This window comes from Notamacropus eugenii, chromosome 1 (assembly GCF_028372415.1).
Source record: "Notamacropus eugenii isolate mMacEug1 chromosome 1, mMacEug1.pri_v2, whole genome shotgun sequence".
NCBI classification, from domain to species: domain Eukaryota; kingdom Metazoa; phylum Chordata; class Mammalia; order Diprotodontia; family Macropodidae; genus Notamacropus; species Notamacropus eugenii.
The window spans coordinates 310,947,996-310,975,553 of NC_092872.1; the positions used below are offsets into that span (position 1 = coordinate 310,947,996).

The 27,558-nt window shown below is 38.2% G+C and overlaps 1 long non-coding RNA gene across 11 annotated transcripts in view; it reads left to right on the forward strand.

Moving 5' to 3' along the window:
* The window catches only part of LOC140517886 (uncharacterized), a 138,217-nt gene that overhangs the window by 16,805 nt on the left and 93,854 nt on the right, over nt 1-27,558 (forward strand). For all 11 annotated transcript variants that reach the window (XR_011971769.1, XR_011971766.1, XR_011971773.1 and 8 more), the window contains exon 4: nt 3,884-4,005. This is a non-coding gene — a long non-coding RNA (uncharacterized lncRNA). The remainder of the gene's footprint in view (nt 1-3,883; nt 4,006-27,558) is intronic.

Below are 27,558 nucleotides of genomic sequence, written 5' to 3' on the forward strand. Positions count from 1 at the left end.
TGATCTATCATTTGTAAGGCAAAGGTGATTTTCCTTGCATATGTAGTTGTTGTTCTGGTAGCTGCTGGGCTTTCTGTCTTGTTACCAGATTGTGGGCTTATCTCTTGAAGGCCTTCCAAGCCATCTCAACTCCAGGCTGTTAGGGTATAGTGGCTAGAACTTTTCCTTTGTTAGGGAAGGTGTTCTCAATAGCTCTTTAGTTATGGCCACCACACCTAGACAACAAAAACTAGGCAGATTATCCTGGGCTAAGATTAAGTCTTTTCTGCCACCTATGTCTGAAAGGAGATCAAAGTCCTCATATTCCCAGGATCCCAAGAGGTCTCAATGCTTTTCCACCTTTATAGGAACTATTTGTATTTGTTTTGGCAGAGTTTTGTTCTTGAAAATTTCTCATCTCTCTTGGGACAACTTCTATAGAATCTTAGGCCATGGATTAGACTTAACCTTTCTTTGCGCTGTTACCCACCCTCCTAAACTCTAAGAAATGTATCAGACTCTGCCAAATATTTCCCTTCCCCAGCCATCACAGACTTAAGATGGCATAGTGGTTACTTCAGTAATTTCTTCTTTGGCAAATGGTTCCTTATCTGTCACAATCATGTTCAGAATGATCATTTCCCTGTTGCTTTCTGAAGAATGAATTTATCAAGTCAAGTCCACAAATATTTATCATTTTCTATTATGCCAAGCATTGTATTGAGATTTGGAAATATGCATAGGAAAGAAGGAATCAAGCATTTATGAAGTGCCTACTACTATAGTAAGCACTTTACAAATATATCATTTGGTCCTTACAACAAAATAGGTGTTATTATTATCCCCCATTTTACAGCTGAGGAAACTGAGGCAGGCAGGTTAAATGAAGTCGCACAGCTAACAAGTGTATGAAACTGGACTTGAGCTCAGGGCCTTCTGACTCCAGACTCAGTGTTCCCCTGTAACACCTAAGTGTAGAAAAAAATCAGTCTCTGCCCACAAGGAGCCTACATTCTAATGGGGGAAGATAATACATTAAAAGAAAGTAAAAAGGAAGGGGGAGAAGAGATAGAGGTACTTGGCACAGGTTATTGTTTAAAAAAGTCTGAGACAGTCAGGTGTGCTGCTGGGAGAGACTCCTGGAACAACCAGCTAATTAGAGAGAGAGAGAGACAGAGAGACTGTAGAGACTGGAGTATATTTCCATTATGTGAAAGCCATGGGTAGGTTATTGGGTGGAGGGAACTTTTAGAATGAAAAGGTTTCTGAGGGCGTTTTGGAAAAGGACCAGGAGAGTCAGGAGTGCAACTTGGATAACAGTGAAGAGGTCTGGGCCGCTTCCTTAAAATGGATCGAGGAGAATCAAGAATTTCCCATGTCCTTTGCTTTTCATGGAGAGAGAGAGCAGGTATTTGAACATTTAATAGCTGAAATTTGAGCATTAGTGCTGCTTTCATGCCAACTTTATGAACTGCTTCTAGAACTCCTCATCTAGTTCCTCCTTCTGGCTGGGTGGCCTGTGATACAATCTCATCGTACTATTTCATCTATTCAGCCTCACCCAGACCAATATGATTCTACCTTCTCATTTTTGGATTTCCACAGTCATACACATCCTTAACAATACAATGCTATTTTGTTTTATATAGCTTGTTCCTTTTAAATAAAATATGTTTTTCCATTGCCATATTCTAGTTAAAGGTTACATACCACCAAGTTTCAGTGATGTCTGTCTCCTTGCATTAAAACCTCTAGTTCACTTTAGGACAGTCAGAGAATGAATCAGGAAGTCTCTGTTCAAGTTCATGAGTTTCTCAGCTTGATGACATTATGGGGCACTGGTCTTTGGAAGTAACTAAAAGGTACTTCTCCACTGAATATCAGCTTGCCCACTGGCACTACACTTATTGAATTTTAGAGACAGGGTAACCTCCTGATGACTGGCTAAGAATCAATTGTGCTTCCCCGTGATCTGTAAAAATAAGTTAGTTGGTCTCCCTTGCTTGGTTCAGGATTTATTCTTCTCCTTTTCATTTTATGCCTTTTTATGGGGTGCATCAAGGGCAAGGAGGAGGGAATTTCCCCTCTTCCCCAAGGAGCAGTTAACAATGATTTGCAGCTGAAGCATATGGTGAGAGTCATGTACTTGCACGAAGCCTTAGAGGGGAGTTCAAAGGCAGTTTCTAAATTCTAATCTTCTGTGTAGAGGAAGGGGGATTTGGAATTTCCTAGGCAGAAAGATCTTGGCTTCTAGTATTCTAAGCAGAAAGGGGACATTTTTCCAGGCAGCACTAGTCATGGAGTTGTCTTGTAGGTAACCCCAAGTTAGAGAGTTGAGGGAATGAAACCTCTAAAGAGAGATCTCTTAAATCCTGTTCATAGAGAAGGAGATTTGTCCATATCATCTGTGCAATATCCCACATGGACAGCAAAGCTAGTGAATTTTGAGAATGGTGCAGGTTTGACAGGGTATTGATTGTTTGATAGACCCCAAAGTATGTTTACCATTGGAGGAAGGCTAAACCACAGGGTGTCACTATGAGTCTGGAAGGGACTATGTATGATCTTATAGGAGAAAGGGATTTCACTGGAATGTTATAGTATTTTTACAAGTTTCCTTTCAAAAGATTTGATGGGATATTTGGGTACTTCGTGTATTTCTGTATCTATTTATGTACTCCTTTGAGTCTTTTGAACTTTCTTTGGGGTAAAATTCAAGCTGTCCCATACTAGATGTGCATTTAATACCTACAATGCTATATGAGAGCTGGGTAGCCTTTTATTCATATTTGGCTCATGTTAATTTACTCTTCCCCAGTATATTAGGAGATTTTCCTGGAACAGTTCCAAGTGGGGGCAAGGAGGCTCCCAGGGTTAGACCTGGTTGTTGTGAACCCAGAGCCCTGGAAGAGTGGCTGGGCCATGGTTTTCATGTGTGTAGACATTTAAGGGCATGAGCTTCCTAGACATTGTCTCCTGTGAATTACTAGGCATCTCCACATTCATTAATGTCTGCAAAAGTGGCATTCAAGTGTTCAGTGTTATTATTAACTTAATGTGTTTGTTTAAAAGGGGGAGGCTGCCCAACTCCAGTGTATTTCTTGTGAGCTGACAGCCAGCCAGGTTTGATGGGAAATCCTGTAGATTGTTTCCACATGGGAGTTTACAACACAAATAATTTGTTGCAATGGTAGGAGGCCTGGGAGGCAAGCGATGATGGTTTTTGATGATGGATTTTGCAGCCCTCCGTATGAAATACAGAGGTATTTCCTGGGCGGAGGGGGGGGGGGGGGAAGTTATTGTGGAAGCAGAAGGGAAGCCAGAGGCAGATCTGGCATGGCAGGAGCCTGTCCTGAACTTGTACATGCACAGGCCAAGCTCCCTCTTCCTTTTTGTCCCAAAGACCATGCATGCACAAACCACAGCCATCCTTAGGCACAACACACAATGTGGCTTTGAACAGATAGCCCACAGGGCACATGCAGCAGCTGCATGTGCTGCTTATGCCCATGAGACTTATGCAATACATATAGGTAGGGTGCCCACACATATACACATTTTATATTTCATACAGGTATGCTGTAAGCAACCAAAGCACAATTTTACCTGAATCTGTTTAAGAGGTAGCTGTAAAATCAAGATCCCATATTCCAGGAGACTAATGTTGAATTTGAAAACAGGTTACATTACAGTAGGCTTATGAAAGAATGCAAAAAGTCAGTAGGGCCAGAGCTAAGTGTCAGCAGACAGCTCCACACTATTCCCAGTTTCTGCCAGAGGACTAATGTTCTGTGGTTTCCAGATCCCCACCTTCCTTCTTTCCTCACCCCCAGCACATTCTTTGATCTCTTCTGGCTTCCCTTTCTCTGAGGTCACTGTTGTTTTCTTCTTCCTTAATTCCTAGAACCAATTCCTCTTCCCTTGACTCTGGAATCCTCTCAGCTGCATCTAGAACTGAAGTGCAGGAACTTTGCCTTTGGAGAGATGATGACATCCAACATGGAGGCCCTTATTCTGCCATAGTAGGTGAGTATGGTGTGGGAATTCTTGACCAAACAATCAGAGAGCAGGAAGATATTGATATTGAGTTGTGGATCTTGTCTCCAATATAATTTCACCATCCCTTTCGTTGATTGTCATCCAACAACTTCCCCCCTCCCCCACTCAACCCTTCCTAGAAGCTGTGCTAGTTCCCATTCATTTTTGTTGAGTTGTTTCAGTTGTGTCCCTATTTGGGATTTTCTTGGGATTCTCCAGCTCATTTTATAGATTACAGAAAATAGGGTTAAATAACAGGGTTAAGTAACACAGCTAGTAAGTGTCTGAGGGTGGATTTGAACTCAGGAAGATTCATCTTCCTGATTCCAAACGCACTGCATCATCTAGATGCTCTGCAAGTTCCCAACCTCTCCTATTAAGGAGAATTATGGCAAGAATCTTGCCAAAAATGATTATGAGAGAGATCCCCTTGTGATTGTCATAGAACAGCCTGTTTTCTTTTCCTTTTTAGAAATCAACAGTGATGGCATCCTTGATCTCCTGGGAGATAACTTCTCCTCGTCATATAATCTGGATGATTTTAGTCAGCTTCTGTATGAGGAATGGATCCCCTTATCTATGAAAATTTAGATAAGAGGTTCCCAAAGTATTACTCAGGCCCAAGTAATAAAAAGGAGCCTCTGGCATAAAATTAATAATTTTTTTTAGCGTATTAAAAAGAATAAAGTAGTTGAAGTGTGTATTCATAATTTAACTTACTGTGAATGGATTTTTATTTCCATAGATGCCTTGCTCTGATATTGTATTGTAAAATAGAGGTGAGTTTTTGTTTTTGAAGATTATAGCTACATAATAAAAGTTGAACAAAGCAGAGTGTGTCTTCTGAGGTTCAGTCTAGCTTAAGGGAAAGGCTTATTACCAGATGTGATACCAGGTAACATACATATACATACATATGTGTATATATGTATATATATATACACATATGTATATAGGTATATACATATCTGTATATGTATACATATATTTGGCACTGCAAACTCTCCAGATAAAGGAAAAATAAAAAAATATCTCTCAATACTATGTGGTCAGTGACAGTGATAGTGGACTAAGAATCACAGAATGTGAGAGCTAACAGGGACTTCAGTAACTATCACACTTAACTCATAAACAAGAAAGGAATTCCTACTAGAACAATTTGGCAGCCGATTGGTTATACAGGATGAGTGAAGATTCAATGCCAAGTTTACAAGAGAGGGCTGAGAATCACAGAATGTGTGAATTGCTAGGGACCTCAATGGCCAGCAAATTTAACCCATTGACAAAAGAAATCCCCACTAGAGCACGCCCAGCAAGTAGTTATCTATCTTAAATACTTGAAGACCTCCCAGGAGGAAGAACCCATTTCCTCCCGAGTTGTCCCATTCCACTTTTAAACTGATCCATTGTTAGGAAGATTTCCTGACATCCAACCTAAATCTGCTTCTTTACTACGTCTTTGCTCCTGGTTCTGCCTTCTGAGTCCTTCTTCACATGATGGCTCTTCAAATTCTTGAACACAGCTCTTATATTTCTCCGCCCCCCAGTCTTCTCCAGATAGAACACGCCTAGTTCTTTAATGGATTCTTATGTAATATAGACTGATATTCATAATCCTCCTCTGGGCACTCTCCAGTTATTAATGGCCTCCTTAAACTGTGGTGTCCGGAACTGAACACAACACTCTAAATGAGTTTTGATGAGGGCAGGGTCCAGCAGCATTGTCACCTCCCTTTTCCTGGAAGCTATGCCTCTCAATGCAGCCTAGGAGCTCCTTAGCTTTTTTTTTTTTTTTTTTGCTGCCACATCTCACTGCTGACTCCTACTGAGCTTGCAGTTCCCTAAAACTCCTAAATCTTTTTCAGAACTGCCATGTAATCCTGACTCCTCCATCTTGTACTAGTAAAATTGATTTTGGGGGAGGGGCAAGACTTTACATTTATCCCTATTGAATTTAATCTTTATAGACTTAGCCCCACCAACTCTCTAGCCTGTCAAGATCTTTTTTGGATTCTGAGTCTGATTCATTGAGTTCACTATTCCTTCCAGCTTTCTATCAACTGCAAATTTAATGAGTATGGCATCTATACCTTTATCCAGCTCATCAATAAAAATGTTAAACTGTACAGGGCCAAGCACAGATCCTGGAGCACTCCCCTGGAGACCTGCCATGTTGACATTGAACCAGCAATAGCTATTCTTTAAATCTGTCCATTGAAATAATTCCACATTCATCTAATTGTCCTGGTGCCTAGCCTACTTTTCTCCATGTTCTCCACAAGATTGGTAAGAAATAATATATCAGAATTTTTGCAAAAAATCTCCAACATTCCCTTAATCTCCTGTCAAAAAAGGAAATAAAGTGAGTCCGGCATGACCTGTTTTTTTTTTTAAAATTCCATTGTATTTTACTTTCAATTTCAAATTCTCTCTCCCTCCTTTTGCTTCTCCACCCATTGAGAAGGCAAGAAAAACAAAACCCATTACAAATTAGCATAGTCAAGCAAAGCTAATTCCCTCATTAGCCATGTCAAAATAAAAAAAAAAAAGGAAAACAGAGAAAACATGCTTCGATCTATGCTCTGAATGGTGATTGTCATCTTGATTCTTTGTAATCCTTGCTTCCCTTTCTCAGTGTTCATCAACCATATCTTTAATGAACCATTCTAGAATTTTCCCAGTTACCAACATCAGTCACTTGCCTATAGTTTGCAGATGCTGTTTACTTTCCTTTTTGAAAATTGACGCATTTGCTCTTCTTTGGTCTTGTGGCACTTTTATCATTTCCCTTGATGGTTCAAAGATCACTAACAGTAGCTCAGCTATCATATCTGACAGTTCTTTCAGTACCCAAGGATGTGGTTCATCTGGATCAGGTGACTTGAAGTTCTCTTACCCTCTTCTTACCTGTCTTAATGATCAACTCCCTGCTGTTGGTTTTTGTTTCGTCATTTCCATTTCAGAGGTCGTTCTGCAGCTTTTCCTTCTTTCTGTTTCAGTTATCATCCCATCCATTCCAAATAAAGGTCCTAGGCAGCTAGGTGGTGGAATGGATGGAGTGCTAGGTCTGGAGTCGGGAGGATGTGAGTTCAAATCTGGCCTCAGACACTTGGTAGCTTTGTGACTCTGGGTAAACCACTTAACCTTGGCCTATCTCCAATACCTCATCTTAAAATGGGGATAATAATAGCACCTACCTCCCAGGGTCATTATGGGGATCAAATGAGATTATCAAGCACTTAGCACAGTGCCTGTCACAGAGTAAGCATTATATAAATATTAGTTATCATCATCATCTCTAATCTTATTTTTTCTCTCAATATAGCTTTAAAAACAACCTTTTTTATTGTCCTTAGCTTCCTTATTAGCCTCAGTTCATTCTGAGCTTTTGCTCCAATGCTAGTTTTTACAGGCTTGTGCTACAATCTTTATATTCATTTTCTGTTATTTGACCTTGCTTCATCTTCTTTTCATGTTTACTTTTAAAAGATAAAACCTAAGTTGGTTGGTGAATTCTCTGTATATTTGTCTTTTTAGACAAATTCCATTTTTTGCTCCTCATTTGATTTGTTTCCTTTTGGGTCACATAGAATCACACAATTATTATATGGTCTGTAAATGCTAATTTAATTATTAGCACTCTAAATGTGAGATTTTTGCTGAAAAATGAATGAATTTAACTATTACTGGTGGAATGGAGCCAAATCTCTGTTGACCCATCCTGACTATAAATTAGTCCAGGAGATATAGAGGGAGTTGAATCTCAAAGGGGAAAGACTCACAAGTTCTTTAAATAGGGGAGATGGTAGAAGGGGCATTGGTTTTTGCACAAAGGACATAAAAAACATAATTTCATTGGTTAGCTAGCACCTTGATCATAATGAGGAGGCTAATAAAAGACCACCATGAATATAATTACTGCTTCTGTGCCAACATCGATTGTAGAGGATGTATATGTAGAAAAATTCTATAAAGAACCTAATGAGATCTTTGAAGTCAGCATATAGCTTGGTTCTCAGAGTCTGTAATATGAAAATGACCAAAGAGAAAGATAACAAAAGCTGCATGGGAAGATGGACAGCTCAAGTGCTTCATTGGCATAGACAAATGTAAAAAGACTTGGAGAAAGACTTCCCATGCATTGGGTGTATTCTCTTTAAAGGATTTATTGAAGGCTATGGCCAAGAATTCTATAGGACAAGGAGGCATGAGAGTGGATTGCTATTTGCACCAATGGAAGGTGTACCTACATTGTGGAGATTACATTGAAGTATCAAAGTGAACATAATTTGTAGCCTAGCATTTCCACAGGCTATACTAATAAGTTTGCATTTTAAACAGATGACTGAGCACCTTGGGTAAGCTAGTGTTGAACAATAACTATGTAGGAAAAATACTGGAGGTGGAAATGGAAAAGACTCTATTTTGCAGAACTCCTGAGCCGGTGGATGGGTGTGATGGCAGAAATGTCACTCACAGAAGAATGCCAGGGAATTTTCCATTGGCATAATTTGTCATAGAATGTATCTCCAATTTCTTAACCTGAATGGCAAGATAAGATTTATTTCATAGACTTGCTAATACATGTTCCATAAAACGTTACATAAAAAAGAAATGCCTTGCATGAATATGTGCTTCAATAATTCTGCAGTGACTGAAACTAAGTTGGGTTAGTCTAGGAAGGCTTCCTGGAGCGACATAAATTTTGAACAGAGAATGGGTTTAAGATCCTTATTCCTAGGTGGCAAATTCAACTCCAGTTGAATTTTAAAAGGACAGGATATACAGAAATGTGATAGAGAGAGACAGGATTTCATCCATTGCAGGTGCACATATGGAGTAAGTATAGAGATAAATGCGAGTGAGGAGAGGTGCGATGGCACTGGGTGGGACGATTAACAGTTTTGTTTACCTGGAACAGAATATTACAGTCAAACAGATATAATTGGAGACAAAATGGTAGGGTCCATGAATTAGAGGTTGTTATTTTCAATGGAGTCTAATTGGGAAGCACTGTAAACCAGAGTAGGGACTGATATGATCTTAGAAAAACTTTAACTACTTATTATTCTTGCAACGATAGGTAGAGAAAGGTTCTGTGTGTAGTGATACTGTTGTAGCTGTCCTAGTGGAAAGGGACTAGGGCCTGGTTTCCAAGCAATAGACATGGAAACATTGCAAATGACTAATCCATGAGGAACTGGTGGTAGAGTACTCTTGTTGGTAGAGCTGTGAATTGGTCCAGCTATTCTAGCCCCAAAGTTACTAACCTATGTGTTCCCTTTGACCCAGCTATACCACTGTTATTCCTATATCCCTGAAAGATCAAAAAAGAGGTAAAAGAGAAGGAACTATATGTAAAAAATATTTATAATAGTTCTTTTCATAGGGGCCAAACATTGGAAACTAAGCTATTATCCTCATATTGGGGAATGGATAAACAAATCGTGGTAATGAAATACAATGGAATATTATCATACTGTAAGAAATGACAAAATGGACAGTTTCAGAACAAAATAAGAAGACCTCTATGGCCTGAAGCGAACCAAGCAAAGCAAGTTAGGAGAACAGTTTATGTAATGACAACATTATAGAGTAAACACCTTGAAAGACTCTCAGAATGCAATGACAAGAAGTCATTGCATTAAAAATGCAGTAACAAGAATCTCATAGCTGACCTTCTGCTAGAGAAACGATGAATTTAAAATGTAGGGAGGGACGTACATTTTTTAGGCATGGAAAATGGAGGAATTTGTTTTTCTGGACTATATGTGTTTGTGATTAAAGTGTTAAGAAGCTTCAGTGGTTTCCTATTGCCTCTAATGTAAAATGTCAACTTCTGTTTAGAATTTAAGCCCTCCATGCTGTGTCTCTCATCTTATCTTTCCAGGCTGGTCATTTCCCTTCATACACTCTCTGGTTGGTCTACTTGTGCTCCCTATACACAACATTCCATCTCTTGTCTGTATGACCTGTGAAATATGACCGAATATGTGATCGGGCCTCTGACCGAAGGGTCAGTGCAGCCAACCAGAAGCTCCTGATTGGTTCCTGAACCCTTATGACATGGAAAGGATGAGCATGTCCTTGAGTCACTTCTGGTGACATGTGCTCTGGCTTCTTGCTGTTCTTATGCTCAGGGAAAGAAATACCAAGCTAAAGCAGCAGCTAGGGACTTGAGATTGAGTCTTAGTCATGGCTGCATACATGCGACTGCTACAGCCATCACTGTGTGGAGAGGAGGGAAGATACCATCTCCTTCTTTCACCCTTCACTAGAAGGCCAAGGGAGAGCTGCCAAGAGTCCTAACCTGCTTGAAAAAGGGAAAGAGAGATTGAGAGTGGAAGTTATTCCTTCACTTAAGCCTGCTGGCTCAGTGGTCAGTTCTCTTCAGCATAGTCCCCCACCCTCATCTTTCACATGGACTAAGGGATCAACCAGGATTCATGGATGCCCTTGAATAAGAGCCATATTTGCCACTGGAAACGGCTTCAGTGCATAGTCAGCCTCATCCCTCCTGTTTCATTTAGAATGCTCTCCCCCTTCACTCTATTTATTGGAATCCCTAGTTCCCTTTAAGGCTTAGCTCAAATGTTTCCTTCTTAAAAATTAGGTAAATAAATAAAAAACTGGCCATATACTTGTAATCTCTGCTATAGGGGAAGCTGAAGTACCATATTTCATCACATAATTGTCACAGATAAGACAAATTTTTGTAAAATATAACAAATATTGACAATTTTTTTTTGCAAAAACTGGGGTGTGACCATTATGTGAAGTTTTTTTTTAAAAAAAACCTGTGCCAATATTATTTGTCTTTTAGTTTCTGCCAGTCCCACACCAACTTTTCACCCACTGAAAACTGTCTTTCTGCAGCTCTGTTTCCATGCTGTTCAGGAACACAATCACTTTCAGCTTGAAGCCCGCAGAATAGTTTTTGTTTTTACCCATAATCAGAAAGAAATGCTTGTTACATTAATGTATCGCTGGCAGATTAACTGCACAGTTTAGCTAGTATGGGAAGATGAAAGTCTTACCATATCATGTGACTTACGCCTGGCAGCTTTGCCTCCTGCCTGCTCCCCTTGCACCTGTGGCTCTTCATTGGGTTGAGTGACAGCACCGTTAGTATTGAAGCTCTAAACAAACCACACAAGTCAGCTTTCAGACATACTGACGATGTGTGTGTGCTGAGAATTCTAAGCTCCTGGCTTGCAGTGTGGGAGAGATAAATGCCTACCCATATGCTTCTGGTGAATACATCGCTGCTGTGTTTGCCTTTTAAGCAGCATGATGAACAGAATTGTACCATGCAACGATTACATGATGAAAGGTTACAAACCCATTTTTGGACTAAAAACCCAAAACAAACAAAAACAACATAAGGTACAACGATGCAATGGCGGTGATTATGCAGTGAAACATGGTAGGTGGATTGTTTGAATTCAGGAGTTCCGAGTTGCAAGGGAGCTAAAGCCAATTAGGTGTCTGTACTGTTTGGCACTAATGAAATGGGGGCCTGCCATGATGCCAAAGGAGGGTCAAACTGGCTTACTCAGATATGGAGCAGGTCAAACCTTCTGTACTGATCAGCAATGACTTTAAACCTGTCCTTCCAGCCTGGGTAAGATAGGGAGTAGTGATTCAGTCTTCTGGAGTCAGGTCTGACTCTTTGTGACCCCAACTGGGGTTTTCTTGGCAAAGATACTGGAGTGGTTTGCCATTTTCTTCTCCAGATCATTTTACAGATGAGGAAACTGAGGTGAAGAGGGTTAGGTGACTTGCCCAGGGTCACACAGCTATTAAGTGTCTGAGGGCCAGATCCTGACTCTAGGCCTGGCCCTCTATCCTCTGTGTCACCTAGAAGATAGGGAGAACCCTGTCTCCAAAAAATAAAATAAAATACTGCTTCCTACAAAAGACCTTTCCTGATTTATCTGCCACCCCCTATTATTAATCCTTTGCACTCTTAAATCACATTGTACATATTGTTTATTTATCTGTTCATATATTGTTTCCCCTCAAAATGTGAGCTCCTTGAGGGCAGAAAATGGTTCACTTTTTGTTTTTATATTTCTAGCACCTATTGTATTTATGGCCCCCTCTAATTATCAGGAAGTCTTTCTTTCATTAAGATAAAATTCTCCTCTTTCTTAGACCTATTGATACCTTTTGCTTTCTGAAGTTCGTTGATCATCTTGACCTTATTTGTGCATCATATCTTATCTTAAACTTGGTGTTTTCCCCGAATCCAGTATACCCTTCTAGAGAGGCAATGTTTGAAAAGAGTTGGATCTCACTCTGGAATGAGGACCTGAATTCAAATCTAGCCTCAGACACTTACTCCTGTGTGACCCTGGGCAAGTCATTTAATCCCAATTGCCTAAAAAAGGAAAAGGAAGAAAGGAAGAAAGAAAGAAAGAAAAGAAGAGTTGGATTTGAAGACAGAGGACCTGATGCTGCTAATTACTATCAGTATGACTTTGGACAAGTCAGTTACCCTGTCTAGGCCTCAGTTTTCTCATCTGTCAAATGAGGGAATTGGATTAGATGACTAAGGTCTTTAAATCTATTATCCTTTGATCTGTTGCCATAGAGTTCAGGTTCTAGAAAATGCTTGATACCACTGAGGGGATCAGGAGACCACAGATTTAACAGAGGGAGTATCATTCCTCTCCCATACTTCCCCAAACCACTCCTTGACTCTGAATTCTTTGTTCCTTTGGCACAGAACCCTTTTTGCCCTAAATCAGAGGTTGCCTTATTTATCTTCACAAAACCTCTGTCAGAAGATAGGAAAGAAAGGGGCTTCGTGGGACATGTGAGTGGACTGAGGACCTATTGGACTTGGGAGTCCACACTCTATAGGTCATATTTCACTAACATGGAATAAAAGGGATTGTTTTCTGTCTATTAGAACTGGAACCCTGAATATAACATCTTTGATTTCAAAGTACTATATCATAGGATCTTATCTGTCTAGGCTTGGATCATCTGAGAGAGGTAGGAAAAAACAGATATTCTCTCCTTTTGAAGAAAATACAGCTAGAGGAAGCCACACATCAGGGATAGAAGTGAGATGAAAATTCAGGCCTGATGAGTCCAATCCTGTGGTATTTCCATTTTACTGTCCTCCCAAAGGTTACCTTATAAAAACTTGCTGGGAGTCCTGCAAATCTTGATTAAATTTTAAATGGAAAGATTTTAAATTAAAAAGGAAGAGGAAAAGGGGGAAATTGCTTAAGCTAGATGACAGGGTAGTTAAAGTGGAGCAGCAGAGATGGCCAAAAATTAAGAGCATACAAAATCCAAGAAATGAGCCTATGACCTCAGCTGAGGGAGGCAGCATGGTTTAGTAGAAAGAATACTGGGTTCACTCAGAGGTTTAAAATCCATTTTCTTCCATTTAATATAGATGTGACCTTCTCAGTTTTCTTCACTGTATAACAAGGGGGTTAAACTAGGTGACCTGATGGTGGTTGTCTACTGAAACCCATTAACTCCCCTTCCTGCCTCAGTCAATCCCTGGCTTACAGTTTCTCTCCCTAACTCCTGCCCTCACACTAGAGGACTTCTACATATATATTGATTCTTCCTCAAAGACCCTAACAACTCAGTCCCTCAATCTACTCACCTCCCAAGAGCCCCTCTTCCACCCTACTTCAGTCACACACAATGATGGTCATACCCTTGATCTTGCCATCACCCACAAATATTACCACCCCCAGTTCAAGAACTGTGACATCCCTTTATTGGACCATAATTACTTGGCTTTTCACTTTTACCTCTGCCTTGCCTTACATAACTTGACTCGTTAGCTTCACAGTGACCTCCAACCCCTTGACCTCTCATTTCTCTTCCAGGTCAACTCCCCTGCACTAGCCCCTATCTCGACTCCTTAGTGAACCCATTCAACTCTATACTGCTCTCCTCTCTTGAATCTCTCACCCCTTTATATTGATAATTATGCTCCTCCTTGGCTCACTCCCACCATTCATTGCCTTCACTCTCTCCGGTGTTGCTGAACCAAGATGGAGAAAATCGCTCAATCCTTCTGACTGGTCCATTATAGATTTATTATATACTTTACCTGGGCCCTCACTGCTGCTAGGCAATCCTTCTATATCTGACTGTTAACTTACTATCCCACTCTCCACAGCAGCTCTTCAAAACCTTTTCATCACTCTTCAAACCTCCCATGACTTCTCCTTCCCCCAACCTCTCAGCTGAGCACCTTGCCTAATATTTTACAGAAAAAAATTGAGGCAATTAGCTATGAGTGCCCTCTCTTCCCTGCTTCCTCATCTTCTATCACTCAGGTGCCTTCTGCCACCATCTCCCCCTTCACCTCTGTCTCACATGATGAAGTGACCTTATTTCTTACCAAGATTAGCTTCTATTATTCAAGTGATCTCATTCCATCCTCTCTCCTTCAACAGATTCCCCTCTGCCCTCCCTACTCTTTCACTTATTTTCAATCTCTTCCTCTCTACTGGTTTATTTCCCACTGCCTATAAACCTGCCCATGTCTCTTTCATCCTGAAACACCCGCATTTGATCCTTCCATCTACTCTGTCATCCTAAATTTTTTTCTTCCCTTTGTGACCAAACTCCTCAAAGAAGGCTGTCTCTCACTCTCCTTAATCCCTTACAACCAGGCTCCCAATCTTATTTCACCAAAACTGCTCCATTCAAAGTTACTAATGATCCCATAGTGACCAAATGCAATGATCTTTTTTCAGTCCTCATTTCCTTTGACCTCTCTGCAATCTATCAATCACTCACTCCTCCTTGATACTCTCTTTTCTCTAGGGTTTTGGGATACTACTCTCTCCTGGTTTTCCTACTTCCTGTCTGACTGCTCCTTTTCTGTTTCCTTTCCTATATCTTCTTCCAGATCATACTCTGTAACCATAGGTGTTCCTCAGGATTCTGCCCTTGGCCATTTCCCCTTCTCCCTCTATACTACTTCACTTAGTGACCTCATCAGCTCCCATGGATTTAATCACCATCTCTGCACTGTTGATTCTCAAATCTATCTCCTGGTCTCAATGTCTCTGCTGACCTTTAATCTTGAATCTCTGTCTACTGTTCAGATATCTTTAACTGGATGTCTAGTAGACATCTTAAACTCAGTATGTTCAAAAGAGAATTTATAATCTTTCCCCCTAAAACCTCTCCCCTTTTGACCTCCCTGTTACTGCAGATGACAGCATCATCCTCCCAGTCTCTCAGGCTCACAGAAGAGCAATCCTGGACTCCTCACTGTTTCTCAATCCCCATCCCAAGTTGTTGCTAAGGCCTGTCGATTTTTGCCTTTGCAATATCTCTCAAATATGCTCTTTTCTCTCCTCTGACACTGCCACCACTCAGGTGTAGGCCCTCATCACCTCATGCCTAGATTACTGCAATAGCCTCCTGGTGGGTCTGCCCACCTCAAATTTCTCCCTACTCTAACCTGTTCATTGAGTCACTAATGTGATTTTCTTAAAGTGGAAGTATAATCACATCACTACCCCCGCCCCCATATACAGACACACACAGACAGACACACATACACAAGATACACCCTTTTGAAGTCAACTGGTTCTCTGTTGCCTCTAGGAACAAATACACAACTCTGTTTGGCATTGAGAATCCTTCATAACCTGGCCCCCTCCTACCTTTCCAGGCTTTTTCTATCTTCTTCCCAATATGGGCCCTTCAATCCAGTGACAGCAGCCTCCTGGATGTTCCACAAACAAGATATTCCATCTCTCAGTTTGAGGCATTCTCTCTGGCTATCCCCCATACCTAGAACATGCTCCCTCTTCTGCTCTGAATGCTGATATCTCTGGCTTCCTTTAAGTTCCAGCTAAAATCCCATCTTCTACAGGAAGACTTCCCCAGTCCTTTTAATTCCAGTGCCTTCCTTCTGTTAATGATTTCCTATTTGTTCTATATATAGCTTGCTTTGAGTATACTGTATTTCTTTGCATGTTTTCTCCCCTATTAGATTGTAAGTTCCATGAAGGCAGGGACTATTTTGTTGCCTCTTTCTGCATCCTCAGTGTTTACCAGAATGCCTGGCACATAGTAAGTCCCTAATAAATGTTTATTGATTGATCCCTGAGTTCCCTTTCAGCTCTAAATGTATTAAACTTCTTAGTAATTGCAACAGTAATTAGTCCATTGCATTGAATTAATGTATTTGGTGAAGAGGGAATTTCAGAGAAGTATTAATATCTAAACTCTTGGACAAATTCATGGTTCTGGAAGGATCCTGGAAAGATGGCAGAATAAGGCAGGTAATCACCCAGATCTCTCAAATTCCACCACAAATAAGTTAAAATAATACCTCAACAAGCCTCAGAAGAGCTCTTAGAATAGCTTAAAAAAGGACTTTCAGCCAATTACACAAAGAGATCCAAAAACTTACAGAAGAAAATAACTCTTTACAAATTAGAATTGGGCAAGGGGAAACTAATGACTTCAAATGATACCAATAAATCATAAAATAAAACAAAAAATGAAAAAATAAAAGAGAATGTGAAGTATTTCATGAAAACAACTGACCTGGAAAACAGATCCAGGAGAGACAATATGAGAATTGTTTGATACTGAAAGTTATGATAAAAAAAGTAGTCTAGGCACTATACTTCAAGAAATTATTAAGGAAAATTTACCCGAAGTTTTAGAGCTAGAGGGTAAAATAGACATTGAAAACATCCATTGATCATCACTTGAAAAAGATCTCAAGATGAAACTCAGAGGAACATTATAGCTAAGTTTCAAAGCTCCCAGGTCAAGGAAGAAATACTACAAGAAACTAGAAAGAAATAATTTAAATATTGTGGAGCCTGTAGTGAGGATAACACAAAAGTTAGCAGTTCTACTTTCAAAAACCAAAGGGTATAGGACACGATATTCTAAAGAGTAAAGGAGCTGGGTTTGCAATCAAGAGTAAATTACCCAACAAAGCTGAGTATAATACTGCAAGCAAAAAACTGATATTTGATGAATTAAAGGACTTTCAGGCATTCTTAAGGAAAAGATGAGAACTGAATGGAAAATTTTACCTACCAGAATGAGGAGAAACATAAGAAGATAAACGTGAAAGACCAGTTACAAGAGGTTTAATAATGTGAAACGGTTTACTTATATGGGAAAATGTTATCTGTAATTCAATATTATCATTACTAGGATAATTTGAAAGAGCATATATAGATAGAAGGCTTGGGGTTGAGATGATTATGATGGAATGATCCTAAAAAATGGAATTTGGTAGGGAGAAACAAAATAGAGTAATTATACAAATGAGGCATAAATGGAAGAACTGTTACAGTGGAGACAAGAGGGGTTGGAGGGCTGATAGTGCTAGACCTTTATTCTCATCAGAACTGGGTTAAAGAGGAAATTACATACACATTTAGAAGGGTGTAAAAGTCTTCTTAACTTACAAAAAATGGAAGGGTGAAAATATAGGCTAAGGGAGGAACTCTTAGAAGGGTGTGCAGATTAAGAAATAAGAGGGCAAGGGAATGAGATAAGGGAGGGACTCTTAAAAGAGGTGCAAGTTAGGGAGGCCGTGATCAAAAACAAATTAGACATCTAATGGGGGAGAGGATAAAAAGAGAGCAGAGAAGAATAAACAGTGAGAAAAAAATAGAATGCTGGGAAATATGCAACTAGTCCTTATGACTTTGAATGTGAATGGAATGAAGTCATCCATAAAATAGAAACAGAAGAATGAATCAAAATCTAGAACCCGACAGTATGTAGTTTACAAGAAACACATTTAAAAATGAGGGACACATATGTAGTAAAAGTAAAGGGCTGGAATAGAATTTATTATGCACCAAATGATGCAAAAAAAAGCAGGGGTAACAATCATGATCTCAGACAAAGTTAAAACTAAAATAGATTTAATTAAAAGAAATAAACATTGCATTATGTTAAAAGGTACAGTAGATAATGAAGCAATATCAGTACTAAATCTATATGAACCAAATGCTATAGCAACTAAATTTTAAAAGGAAAAACTAAATGAATTGCAGAAAAAATAGATGGAAAAACTACAATAGTGGGAGACTTCAATCCTTCCCTCTCAGAACTAGATAAATCTAACAACAACAACAACAAAAGAAGTCAAGGAAATTAATAGAATCTTAGATAAGCTAGATATGATAGATATCTGGAGAGATATGAATGGGAATAGAAAGGAACATACCTTTTTCTCAGCATTACATGGGACTTTAAAAATTGACCATATGTTAGAGCATAAAACTTTATAGTTAAATGCAGAAAAGCAAAAATATTAAAAATATCCTTTTTAGATCATAATCCAATAAAATTATATTTAACAAGGACCCATGAAACACAGGTTAAAAATTAATTGAAGACTAAATAGCCTAATCTTAACGAATGAGTGGGTTGAAAAATGTCATAGAAACAATAAATAATTTTATTCAAGAGAATGATAATAGTGAGACAACATAAAAAACCTATGGGATGCAACAAAAGAAGTGATCAGAATGTATCAGAGGAAAATTTATGTCTCTAAATATTTACATCAATAAAATAGAGAAAGAGCAGATCAATGAACTGGGTATGCAATTAAAAAAACTAGAAAAAGAACAAATTAAAAATCCCCAATTAAACATCAAATTGGAAACTAAAAATTGAGATTGATAAAATTGAAAAGAAAACTATTGAATTAACAATGAAACTAGGAGTTCGTTTTATGAAAAAAGAACCCAATAAAATAGAACAAAAAAAACCCCAATTAACCATTGGTTAATATGATTTTTTTATAAAGAGAGAAGAAACCAAATTAATGGTATCAGAAATGAAAAGGGTAAATGCACTACTAATGAACATGAAATTGAAAGAATTATTAGGAGTTATTTTGCCCAATTATATGTCAATAAATTTAACAATTTAAGTGAAATGGAAGAATACTTGCAAAAATATAAGCTGCATAGATGAACAGAAGAGGAAACAGAATATCTAAATAAACCTCTTTTAGAAAAAGAGATTAAAAAGAAAAATGCACCAGGAACAGATGAATTTACAGTAAATTCTACCAAACATTTAAAAATCAACTAATCCTAATATTGAACAAATTATCTGGAATAATAGGCAAAGAAGGAGTCCTACCAAACTCATTTTATGAAACAAATATGGTGCTGTTACCTAAACCAGGAAAAGCAAAAACAGAGACAGAAAATTATAGATCAATTTCATTAATGAATATAGATGCAATATACAGGTAGTCTCCTACTATCACAAAGATTACACATGGTGACTAAGTAGGATTTATAACAGGAATGGTTTAATATAAGGAAAACTATTAACATGATTGATTATATCAATAGCAAAAGTAACAAAATATGATTATGTCAATGAATGCAAAAAAGCTTTTGATAAAATACAACACTTATTCCTATTTAAAAACACTTGAAAGCATAGGTTTAAATGGATTTTTCCTTAAAATGTTAAGAAGCCTCTATTTAAAACTATGAGCAAGCATCAGTTGTAATGGGGATAAGCTAGAAGCCTTTTCAATAAGATCAAGAGTTAAACAAGAATGGCTGTTATCACCCTTATTATTTAGTGTTATATTAGAAATGCTAGCAACAGCAATAAGAGAAGAAAATGAAATTGAAGGCATTGGAATGGGCAGTGAGGCAATGAAGTATTAATCGTCATGCAGATGACATGATGATATACTTGGAACATCCAAGAGATTCAACTAAAAAGCTAGTTGAAACAGTTAATAATCTTAGCAAAGTAACGTAAACCCACATACAACGTAGCATTTCTGTATATCACCAATAAAACCCTGCAAAAAGAGATCGTAAGAGGTACCCCATTTAAAATAACCATAGTCAGCATAAAATACTTGGGAATATACCTGCCAAGACAAACCCAGGAATTATATGAACATAATTAAAAACTTTTTATAAAATAAAATCAGATTGAAATAGTTAGAGAAATATTAATTGTTCATGGGTAGGTACAGTCAATATAATAAAATTACAGTTCTAAGTAAACCAATCCACTTATTCACTGCCATGCCAATTAAATTACTAAAAATTATTTTTTTGAATTAGAAAAAATAATAAATTTTATTTGGAAGAACAAAAGGTTAAGAATATCAAGGGAATTAATGAAAAAAATAAAGAAAAGCAGTCTATCAGTAACAGATCTTAAACAATATTATAAATACAAATTTAGATTAAATATATACATTATATTTATATGTTATATTATTATAAAATATAATAATACTTATAGATATAAACTGTATCTAACTAATTATCAAAACTATCTGGTATTAGCTAAGAAATAGAATGGTGATTCAGTAGAACAGAATACATGTACAATACACAGTAGTAAAGAGTCTTTTGTTTGACAAATGTAAAGATTTAAGCTTTGGGGATAATAACTCATTATTTGATAAAAATTGTTGGGAAAACCAGAAAATGATTTTGCAGGAACTATATATATATATATATACACACACACATATATATATATATATACACAAATTATATTTACTATATACATATATAAATATTTAGATTTTATATATAATCTCTATAATATATAGAATATTTACTATATATAGAATAATATTTAGAATAAATATTTAATAATATTTGTTAAATAAATAATATTAATATAATATTTAATAATATCTATGTGGAATAATAGTTACATCACTTACCAACATATGGCCAAAATGGATACATGACCTAGACATAAAGGGAGATAACAGAAGTAAATTAGAAGAACATGGAACATATTACTTATTAGACTTATAGATAGGGAAAGAGTTATAAATAAACACGAGATAGAGAGCATTGTGAGATATAAAAGAGATGATTTTGATTACATAAAATTAAAAAGTTCTATAAAAATAAAACCAAAGCAGCCAAGAGTAGAAGGAAAGTAGAAAATTTTGGGAAAATTATTTAGACAGCTTCTCAGATAAAAGTCTCATATCTTAAATATATAGAGAACCTTGTCAAATTTACAAGAATATGAGTCATTCCCTAACTGATAAATGGTCAAAAGATATGAACAGGCAGTTTTTTAAGGAAGAAATCAAAGCTATATATGGTCATATGAAAAAATATTCTAAATCATTACTGATTAGAGAAATGCAAATTAAAACAACTTTTGACATATCTCACACCTATCACATTTTCTAAAATAATAGAAGGGAAAATGATCAATGTTGAAAAGGATATGGAAATACTGAGACAATTAATACACTATTGGTGGATCTGTGGACTGATCCAACCATTTTGGAGAGCCATCTGGAATTTTGTCCAGAGAGTTATAAAACTGTGTATATCCTTTGATCCAGCAATAGTCTGTTTTCCAAGGTGATCAGGGAAAAAGAAAAAAAGAACCTGTGTGTTCTAAAATATTTACAGCAGTTCACTTTGTGGTGGCAAAGAACTGGAAATTGTGAGGATGTCCGTCAATTGGAGAATGGCCAAACAGGTTATGGTATTTGATTGTGATGGAATATTACTATGCTGTAAGAAATAATGAGCTGGTCGATTTTTGGAAAACTATGAAAAAACTTGCACGAAATAACTATTCTTAGTATTATAAATACTCAAAACAACTGCAAGGGACCTCTGAAGGAAGATGCTATCACCTCCAGAGGAAGAGCTGATAAATAGAAGTATGCATAGTATAGTTTTACAGACACACATATACACATACATACACATATGTGGCAATGGTGGCCTTCTCTATTGGGGTAGGAGGGAGGGAGAGAGCTTGGAATTTAAAATGTAACAAAAAAATGTAAAAAATTCCTGGTTCCTTCAATCATCTAATAAGTGTATTAAGCACCTGCTATGTGCCAAGCACTGTGCTAAGTTTTGGGAATGCAAAAACAAAAGCAGTCTTTGTCCTTGAGGAACTTACATTCAATTAGGAGAGCTAATGTGTACACATATAAGTGTATATGAAATAATATTTACAAATAAATACTTGGTAACTTGGGAGAGAGTTAGATACTAGTAGTTGGTGGGATCAGGAAAAGCCTCAGGTAGCAAATGATTTCTGTACTGAGCTTTCAAGGAAACTAGGAATTCAAAGAGGCAGAGGGGAAAGAGAGAGTGCATTCCAGGCACCAGGTACAGAGAATGCTAGTGGAATGTCATATGTAAAGAACTGTAAGAAGGAAGGAAGGTAGGAAGAAAACAAGCATTTTTTAAGCACTCACTGTTCAGTCTTCTTAAAGTGCTATTATTATTTCCATTTTACAATTGGGGAAACTGAGGCAGGTAGAAATTAAGTGACTTGCCCTGGTTCACACAGCCAGTACATATTTGGGGCTAGATTTGAACTCAGGTCTTACTGACTTCAGGCCCAGTACTCCACCTAGCTTCCATATCTACAAAAAGAAAACTAGTGATACTTTATGCCTCTATAACCATCTTGGCAGAAAATGGGTTATATATGTATGAATTATAATTCCTTTAAGGTCCTGTCCTTTTACACAGAGTAGTTGAAAGGGGCAGAAAAAATAGTTTTTCATAAGGAAAAAGAATTAAATCAACTGGTAAAGGAATAAGTATTGCCTCTTTTGTGAGTGAATAGTTTGGTGCCTGAAAGAAAAGAACTGAAAAGAACTTGGGTTTAATAAAAATTGCTAAAAATTGTGTGTATATATACCTCATCATTGTTAGACAAGCTTTGAGCAGTTTAGTTGGAAAAGGGAAAGAAAATGAACTATGGTGTGAATATAAGGCCTTAAGTCACCTTGTTAAGAGTATAGGGTAATAACGGAGCCGAGACAACTTTTATTAAAATTGATTAAATTTCAATTATGAGGAATCATAACTTTCAGAGGCACAGATTGTTAGAACTGGAGTTGTTTGAAGACCACAGAATGGCTGGAGCCAGAGAGCATTGTAGTCTATCAACTCATTTGTGTGTAACTGTTTTCAAGGATTAAAAGGTTGAAACTTACAAAATGGAAAATTGTGTAACTGTTTGAAGACCAGAGGATGGTTAAATAAAAGCTATTGATTTTATAGGGGAGATTTGGTGTGTTATTGATTAGCTTACGTAAGAAGGTGAGTCATTGAGCACCAGGAGGCTCTGTTTTAAGCCTTTGAAAGTAGTACATGAAAAAATGAAAAAGGAAAGATGGAAGAACTATGGCAAATGAAGATCAAAGCCTGAAGGGTTAAAAGGTTAGCTCTTTTAGAGTCAGGTGAGGAAGAGGCACTAGAAGAGTTCTGTTGCTAGTTCCTGATTGGTGGAGGACAGGAGCCACTCATTGGATGGAAAAGCTTCAGTGTTTAGTAGCTATTGCTCTTCAGCACCATCTAGGGTTTGAGAGAAATGCACAAGTTGTTTTTTGTTGCTACCTCTGGTCTGAGATGGAAAAAACAAACTGCAGTTATTTGATGATGATCTCTGTTTGCTACAAGCTGGTTGGTTGAAGCAGCACCCTGTTTAAGATCTAAAAGTGTTTTTGTTGTGAGTGACAAATTTTGTGTAAATGGAAATGTTCTGGTAGGGGCTCAAGAGACACAATAGATTACCCCTAGGACTCTGAGAGAGTTGGAGTGTAAATAGGTGTTGGTTGTCCTTCTTTGGAAACCTAGACTTGCCAGTATGAAGGAATGTTGGAAAGAATGAGTGTGATGGTTCAAGCTAGGGATGGGACTCACTAACTTCTAAGTTCCCTCCCAGCTCTAAATCTATGATCCTGTGTGAAATGTTTTAGTTTTAAAAACTTCTCTTGTCTTGACGGATTTATTGTTGGAGAAGGTACAAAGCTTGTTGTCTCAATCAAAATGAACTGGAGTTTGGCGCAGGATTGCCACACACCTTCAATTTGTAAAAAATGTAATATCTGTGAAGTGTAATAAAGTAAAGCACAATCAAATGAGGTATCCCTGTATAGATGAGGAAACTGGGGCACAAAGAAAGTGATTGCCAAAAGTTACACAAGTAATAAATGGAAGAGGAAGGATTTAAACCAGTTCCTCTGGCTCCAAATTCAGTGCTCATTCTACTAGTAGCAAACCTTGAACTAGGGTAGGTCACCCTGAATTTTGCCATTGTTTTTTAAGTCATTTTTTAGCCGTATCCAACTCTTCATGACCCCTTTTGGGGTTTTCTTGGCAAAGATATTGGAGTGATTTGCTATTTCTTCCTCCAGCTCTTTTTACAATTGAGGAAATTTAGGCAAATGGAGTTAAGGGACTTGCCCAGGGTCACTTGGCTAGTAAGTGTCTGAGGCAAAATTTGAACTCAGGAAGGTGTTTTCCTAATTCTAGGCCTGTGTCATTTAGTTGCCCATAAGTTTTGTCATAGGGCAAAAAACTAAAGGCCTGTGGAAAACACTTGTACTTCTTTCAGCAAGAAGGCAGAGTAAATATCGTGGTAGTAGAAATGGTGACATAAGGAGAGCAGAGGCAAGTATGTGCTTTCTCTGAGGGAGGTTCCACTGCTGCTCAGTTTCTGGCTTCATCTGTTGAGCTTCCTCAGATGAGGGAACCGAGAAGGCAGAGGCATTAGGCCTCGAGGTTTGGTGAGGGAGGCCACACCCTGAATAAGTTGAATTGATTTCCCTTTGAACCAACAGTAGTGACTTTCTAGGGACCACTTCACATCTTCTGCTGATGAGCAAGGTCAACTTAGGAACTGGCAGTGACCTGGGAAGCAATGCCTTATCAATAATGGCTCCATGGCAGGAGAGCCCTTTCAGGTAAGGCAAGGCCAGGGCAGAGAGAAAACATCTTGGCTCCTGTCAGAGGGCCATGCTTTTGTGGGGATGTCCCCACTTCCCCATCCTGAGGATCTTTTCTTTCCCTTGAATTTCTACCATAGTTAGCTTTTCAAAACATTCCTGCCAACTGGAGAATGGATGACGTAAATAAGTTTGGAGCCAGGACAATGCATCTGGACAGACCGCAGTCCTCTCCTCCTAACATGACTGATGAGATAGGGCTGCTACATCGGAAGGGCCATGCCCCTAAGGGAGGAGAAATTTCAACAACATGACTGAAAGAACACTAGAGATCTTCTAGTACCTTCTCTGATATGAACTTTGGGCTTAACTTTTCTCCCTAACATCCGCTCCAGCTCTGTCTTTGAATCGATAGGATTCAGGCTCCACTGGGCTTTGTCTTAGTCTCAGTTTTAGTAAGAGTTCAGTGAGTCTTCTAGGGCAGGTCTCTTCACTTCTCTGGAGCTTCAGTTTCCTCTTCTGTAAAGTAGAATTGGATCAGATGATTCCTAAGTTGCCTTTTAACATGCTACAGTGCCTTGAGGATTATTTTTTTTTTTTGGTGGAGTGGTCTTTAAGCCCCCCTTTGAGCTTTTTTTGCCATTTGTTTGCAGTAGAGTTTATTATGCTATAACCACCCTCCAGAGATCAGACTTTGATACCAAGAAACAACTGAACTTAGCATCTAGTTTCCCAGAAAAATTAGTTAAAATAGGAAGCTTTCAAAAGGCCATCTTCCTTGGGATGAGAGTGAGAAGGATCTCCCAACAGTGGTCTCCTGGTTTCCAAGTGTCTGTCCTTATGTGGGGTAGTGTACCTCCTCCCCTCCCCATTCTGTCTAAGAATTCCTTCTTGCCAAGGGTACAGTTTGTGGAGGTAACATGATACATCAGAAAGCACCAGACTTGGAGTCAGGAAGATCCAAGTTTGCATGCTGCTTCTGATACTAGCTGTGTGACCATGGGCAGTTTGGTTAACCTCTTTGAACCTCAGTTTCCCTATCATAAAACAGCACCTACCTCAGCAAAATTGTGATCAAATGAAATAATATAGATATAAAATGCTCTATAAACCTTAAATAGAAATCCCTCAAGTTCCATGTCATTGGCATCAGGGAACTCTGGGTAAAAATATCTACTTAGTATTACTGCTGTTGTTCCACTTGAAAAAAATCCCTTGTTCTAGCTCTGTCCCACACTAGCCTAAGGACTAACTCTACCACTGTGCACTCCCTTTCTACCAATTCTCCTACCTTGTTCGCTTAAAGGATCCTCGTGCCTTTTTCTACTTGTACAATCATGCTCCTCTCTCTAAAGCTGTCCTCTCCAGTATGTTGCAATCTTAGATTAGATAAGTAAGGATTTCTCAGTACATGTTTGTGCAGATTTTTCAAAAGGTCAATGAAGAACAAGAAATGCAACTAATAAAAACTTCATCCTCCAATGAGAAGAAGCAATCCTTTCTTCCCCGTTACTACCAACACAGCTCATGCACTCTGCTTTATTAGACAACTCAACATATGAGCATTTCTAATGCTCTAATTTCTATTTTGTCATATTGAGTAAATGTTTATTTGTGGTATATAGTGCAGCATTAGCTATGTTCATATTGCATGCAAATGCAATCTTTTTCAGCCATATCCCATTTTTAATGATCTTATTTGGGGTTTCTTGGAGTGGTTTGCCATTTCCTTCTCCAGCTCATTTTACCGATGAGGAAATTGAGGCAAACAGGGTTAAGTGACTTGCCCAGGGTTATGGAGCTAGTAAGTGTCTGAGACTGGATTTGAACTCAAATTTTCCTGACTTCAGGCCCTGTGCTCTATCTACTGTGTCAAAGTTTACACTATCTGTGTGCTTTCTCGAGCTCTAATAGATGCTATTTTTAAAAAAATTATTCATTTCATCAAATGTCAGAGCTCTAACAGGCCTTAGAAATCACCTATCACAGGGATCATCTAGATACCTGGGTAACTCAGTAGATGGAGAACTGGACCAGGAGCCAGAATGACCTGAGTTCAAATCCAGTGCTTGCTTATTAGTTGGACCACTCCCTAGTAAGTCACTTGAACTCTGTCTATTTGAGTTTCCTCCTTATCAAAATGGGGACAACAATAACACCTACCTCCCATAAAATAATATTTGAAAAGCTCTTTGCAAACCTTAACATGTTATATATTATATTATTATTATTCTGAGGTCCATGCGTCCTCAAGGGGTCTGTGGATAAATTTCAGATCCATGAAATTAGATGAGAAAAAAATTCATCTTTATTTGCACTAACCTCTAACTGAAATTGGGTCTTTCTTTCAATTATTTAGAAACATTTTTCTGAGAAAGGGTCCATAGACTTTACCAGACTGTCAAATGTGTCTAGGACACAATGATCCTGCTTTGGATACTTACGAGGCAAATGACCCAGGCCAAACTGCTTAATTCCTCTGATCTCAGTTTCCTTATCATCAAAAAAAGAGACCTACCTCAGTGAACTGTCTTGATCAAATGAAATAATAAGGTTAAGTACCCTAGTCTGGTACAACTTCTCATCCCAACTCTGATGCTTTCTAGTCATGTGAGCATAAGCATGTCAAAGTCTACTTTCAGCTTCCAGTTCCTTGTTTGTCAATAGGGATGATAACTGTTACCATGAAGAGAGCTCATGTGTATATTGAAATCCACATGTGCTATGGGACCCAGGTGTGAAAGTTTTCCTTTCAGGGGAAGATGGAGTCTGTGTTGGTAACTCAACAACAGGCAGGATTAGAGACAACCCTAGGCTAGATGGTC